We start from the raw sequence: 5,376 nt of genomic DNA on the forward strand, positions 1-5,376 counted from the left end.
TGGGTCAGCCATAGCTCTTGCAGAATTGTCCTTGAAAGGGCAGCTGCTGGGAGAGCCCTCTCGGCCCCACCCACCTCACAGGGTGTCTGTTGTGGGGGAGGAAGGGAAAGGAGATTGTGAGCCACTCTGAGACTCTGTCCTTGAAAGGGCAGCTGTTGTGAGAGCCCTCTCCAGCCCCACCCACCTCACAGGGTGTCTGTTGTGGGGGAGGAAGATACAGGAGATTGTGAGCCACTCTGAGTCTCTGTCCTTGAAAGGGCAGCTGCTGGGAGAGCCCTCTCATCCCCACCCACCTAATATAGTGTCTGTTGTGGGGGGAGAAGACATAACATATGAACATATGAAGCTGCCTTATACGGAATCAGACCCTTGGTCCATCAAAGTCAGTATTGTCTTCTCAGACTGGCAGCGGCTCTCCAGGGTCTCAAGCTGAAGTTTTTCACACCTATTTGCCTGGACCCTTTTTTGGAGATGCCAGGGATTGAACCTGGGACCTTCTGCTTCCAAAGCAGATGCTCTATCACTGAACCACCATCCCTCCCCTGAGGAGATATAAAAGATTGTAAGCCACTTTGAGTCTCTGTTTCAGAGAGAAGGGCGGGGTATAAATCTGCAATTCTTCTTCAAATTTCTACTGTGATGCCTCATAGGTTTTATGTTTCTTGTAGGGAGGTATATAACTTAAAGCACTCTGTGAGAGAAGAAGAAGAAGATGAAGAAGATATTGGATTTATATCCCGCCCTCCACTCCGAAGAGTCTCAGAGCGGCTCACAATCTCCTTTCCCTTCCTCCCCCACAACAGACACCCTGTGAGGTAGATGAAGATATTGGATTTATATCCCGCCCTCCACTCCGAGGAGTCTCAGAGCGGCTCACAATCTCCTTTCCCTTCCTCCCCCACAACAGACACCCTGTGAGGTAGATGAAGATATTGGATTTATATCCCGCCCTCCACTCCGAGAAGTCTCAGAGCGGCTCACAATCTCCTTTACCTTCCTCCCCCACAACAACCCTGTGAGGTGGGTGGGGCTGAGAGGACTCTCACAGTAGCTGCCCTTTCAAGGACAACCTCTTCCAGAGCTATGGCTGACCCAAGGCCATGCCAGCAGGTGCAAGTGGAGGAGTGGGGAATCAAACCCGGTTCTCCCAGATAAGAGTCCGCACACTTAACCACTACACCAAACTGGCTCTCCTTTAACTAATTCATATATTGAAAACAATTTTTTTAACCACAATATTTTTCACATTAATTTAGAATTATTTTACAGCCCATTTTCCTATATACGTTTTTCTTCATTTGTAGGACTCCCTGAAGTCCATTGCAGGTGTGATTGCGTGACTGCAACTGGATTGCTGCTTCCATCCACTTTCAGAGAATCCTTCTTCAGGCAGCTCACCCAGGGATACACTTCCAGTTTGGGCACTGTTCTGCTTATCTCCAAGGATCAAGCGTGGGTCCACATTTCTATCTGTCCTTAGCTTCTCGCTCCCTCCCCACACACACATTGGATTGTTTTAACACTTCTTGATGTAAACGTTGCACGCCACTCTGAGCCAACCTTGTAGGGAGAGCAGTATAAAGAATTATTATTAATAATAATAAAATCATAGAGTTGGAAGGAACCTCTAGGGTCATCTAGTCCAGCCCCCTGCACCATGCAGGAAACTCACAAACACCTCCCCTTAAATTCACAGGATCCTCATTGCTGTCAGATGGTCATCTTGCCTCTGTTTAAAAACCTCCAAGGAAGGAGAGTCCACCACCTCCCGAGAAAGCCTGTTCCACTGAGGAACCGCTGTAACGGTCAGGAAGTTCTTCCTAATGTTGAGCTGGAAACTCTTTTTGATTTAATTTCAACCCATTGGTTCTGGTCCTACCTTCTGGGGCCACAGAAAACAATTCCACACCACCCTCTATATGACAGCCCTTCAAGTACATGAAGATGGTGATCCTATCACCTCTCAGCCGCCTCCCCTCCAGGCTAAACATGCCCAGCTCCTTCAACCTTTCCTCATAGGACTTGGTCTCCAGACCCCTCATCCTCTATAGGACAGCCCTTCAAGGACTTGAAGATGGTGATCCTATCACCTCTCAGCCGCCTCCTCTCCAGGCTAAACATCCCCAGCTCCTTCAACCTTTCCTCACAGGACTTGGTCTCCAGACCCTTCACCATCTTCATCACCTTCCTCTGGACCCGTTCCAGCTTGTCTCTATCCTTCTTAAACTGTGGTGCCCAAAACTGAACACAAGGCTCCAGGTGAAGTCTTACCAGAGCAGAGTAAAGCGATACCCTCACATAATAGCAATAACTATGACTACAACAAAAGTATCCTCTGCTATACAGCAATTCCCAGGATTCCTTGGGGGAGACCTATACCCACTGCACGCTGGCATAGCAGTACCAGTTTATCCAAGCGGGTCCTGAGACAGCTGGTTTCCTGCGTGAGCAGTTTAGCCGCTGTGCCAAATCACTCTGCTCATTTCACCTCGTGAAGGTGTCTGTTGGAGGGAGGACAGAGCGTAAGGGGTGTGTTATTGCCCACTGGGAGCAGCAGCGCGATCTTATACAGCAGGACTTTAAAAACAAGACCTATCGAGGCGATTGAAGGCTCAGATGTTGGCCGTGTTCCTGTGCAATCTGGCCCATCAATCCACTGAGGCCAGCGGCCGTAACTGCATAAACGGAGAGCCGCATTTCACCTGGCAGAAGGGATGAGTATCGGGGAGCGGACTGCATGCCAACTGGCAGGTGAAGATTTGCAGAGCGAATGCCGTCTGTTTGCAAGCTGTTCCTCCAACGCTCAGGTGTCAGGACAGGTCTTCATGTGCTCTTTGGCTTCCTCCCAAGAAGCAGACTGTCACATTTCACCTCCCTTGCAGGTGAGACTCACCGGCTGGCTTTCCCCTCTCTCCTTCTCTCTGTGTTTGCGTGTGATAACAACTCCACCTTTACAAAATGTAACTTTTCGGATTGCCACATCAATCCACTGAGCAACAGAGAAACAACAGGAGAAACCAGGTATGTTCACCTGCTATTTACCTACCTTCAGGCCTTGGATTCAGTGAGAGCTCATTGGAGCGTAGCTCCTGAACCTTTCTGAGAGTTCCACCTCCTCCTCCTGAGAGTTCCACCTCCTTGTCCTTTGAATAGCAGGTGCAGCTGCATAACGATCCCTGGATGAGCTCCACCACCTATTTTTCTACAAAACGACCCTGCCTACCTTGTTCATTTTCATCCTCCTGTCTCTCAATGTGCACACCTGGCACTGGGAGAGCCAGTTTGGTGTAATAGTTAAGTGTGCAGACTCTTATCTGGGAGAACTGGGTTTGATTCCCCACTCCTCCACTTGCAGCTGCTGGAATGGCCTTGGGTCAGCCAGAGCTCTCTTATCTGGGAGAACCGAGTTTGATTCTCCACTCCTCCACTTGCAGCTGTTGGGATATCCTGAGTCAGCCAGAGCTCTCTTATCTGGGAGAACTGGGTTTGATTCCCCACTCCTCCACTTGCAGCTGCTGGAGTGGCCTTGGGTCAGCCAGAGCTCTCTTATCTGGGAGAACCAGGTTTGAACATCTGATGTTTATTCTTTGTGGCTCTTACATTAAGCAAGTTTGGCCACCCCTGCCATAGAGTCTGCTCTACAAAGCAGCCATTTTCTCCAGGGGAACTGATCTCTGGTAAGTACGTAAGTAAGTAAGTAAAATTTTATTTGTATCCCGCCCTCCCCCGCCGAAGCAGGCTCAGGGCGGCTAACAACACAATGACCAATGGTACCTTAATAAATAGAGCAGTAATAAACAACACAATGACCAATGGTACATTAATAAAACAATTACATTAAGAACATTAAAACTGAGCATTAATTTAACCTTAAAAACCAGTTAGAGCATTAATTAAAGCAAACCATAACATTATCATTGACGCTATATTCTAGTTAATGCTGATGGTGGATATTTCTTCGTTGTAGAATTATAATTCAGCTGTTCATAAAAGCTAATTTAAAGAGGGTGGTTTTGCAGGCCCTGTGGAACTGATCAAGGTTCTGCAGGGCCCGCACCTCCTCTGGGAGTTGGTTCCAAAGATATGGGGCCGCAGCCGAAAAGGCCCGTGTGCGAGTGTTCTGTAGTTTAATTTCTCTTGGCCCAGGGGTAGTCAGTCTGTTTTTTCCTACTGACCTCAGTGCTCTCTGGGGCTCATACGGGGAGAGACAGTCCTTCAGGTAGGCCGGTCCTCGGCCATATAGGGCTTTAAAGGTAATAACCGGCACTTTGTACTGGACCCGGTATGCAATCGGTAACCAGTGCAGTCCGCGTAGCCCCGGCCGTATATGCTCCCATCTTGGGAGACCAAGCAACAGCCTGGCCGCCGCGTTCTGCACTAGTTGTAACTTCCGGGTCCAGCACAGAGGCAGCCCCATGTAGAGGGCATTACAGTAGTCCAATCGTGAGGTGACCGTCGCATGGATCACCGTTGCTAGGTCCCGACGCTCCAGGAAAGGGGCCAACTGCCTCGCCCGCCTCAGATGGAAGAATGCTGACTTGGCAGTGGCTGTTATCTGGGCCTCCATTGATAATGAAGGCTCCAGCAAGACACCCAGACTCTTCACCCGCTGCGCCGCCTTCAGCTGCACACCATCGAAGGTCGGGAGAGATATTTCCCTTCCTGGAGCGCCGCGACCCACACAGAGAACCTCTGTCTTTGCCGGGTTTAACTTCAGCCCACTCAGTCTAAGCCACGTTGCGATAGCCCGTAACGCCCGATCCAGGTTTCCCGGGGCGGAGGCAGGCTGGCCGTCCATTAGCAGATAGAGCTGGGTGTCATCTGCATATTGATGGCAACCCAGCCCAAACCTCCTGGCAACCTGGGCAAGGGGGCGCATATAGATGTTAAATAACATCGGGGAGAGGACTGCTCCCTGAGGCACCCCGCAATCTAGTGTGCGCCTCTGGGATCGTTCACCCCCAATCGCCACCCTTTGTCCCCGACCCATGAGGAAGGAGGAGAGCCATTGTAAAGCGGACCCCCTAACCCCAATGTCGGCGAGGCGGTGGATCAGTAGCTGATGGTCGACCGTATCAAATGCAGCCGACAGATCTAATAACATCAGCACCGCTACACCGCCTCGATCCAGTTGCCGTTGGAGGTCATCTGCCAAGGCGACCAAGACCGTCTCCGTCCCGTGACCCGGTCGGAAGCCAGACTGGCACGGGTCTAGGACAAAAGCGTCATCTAGAAATCTCTGTAGCTGCAACGCCACTGCCCTCTCGATAATTTTACCTAAAAATGGTAAATTAGACACCGGTCGGTAGTTCGCCAATTTGGCCGGGTCTGCTGTAGATTTTTTCAGGAGGGGACGGACCAAGGCCTCTTTCAAAG

General features: G+C 50.3%; 1 non-coding gene across 1 annotated transcript; it reads right to left on the reverse strand.

Moving 5' to 3' along the window:
* Positions 1 to 466: 466 nt before the first annotated feature.
* Positions 467 to 541, reverse strand: TRNAP-UGG (transfer RNA proline (anticodon UGG)). Its single transcript has one exon. It is a non-coding gene; the product is annotated as a tRNA-Pro (tRNA).
* Positions 542 to 5,376: the final 4,835 nt, after the last annotated feature.

The sequence above is a fragment of the Heteronotia binoei genome, chromosome 12 (assembly GCF_032191835.1).
Source record: "Heteronotia binoei isolate CCM8104 ecotype False Entrance Well chromosome 12, APGP_CSIRO_Hbin_v1, whole genome shotgun sequence".
Classification (NCBI taxonomy): domain Eukaryota; kingdom Metazoa; phylum Chordata; class Lepidosauria; order Squamata; family Gekkonidae; genus Heteronotia; species Heteronotia binoei.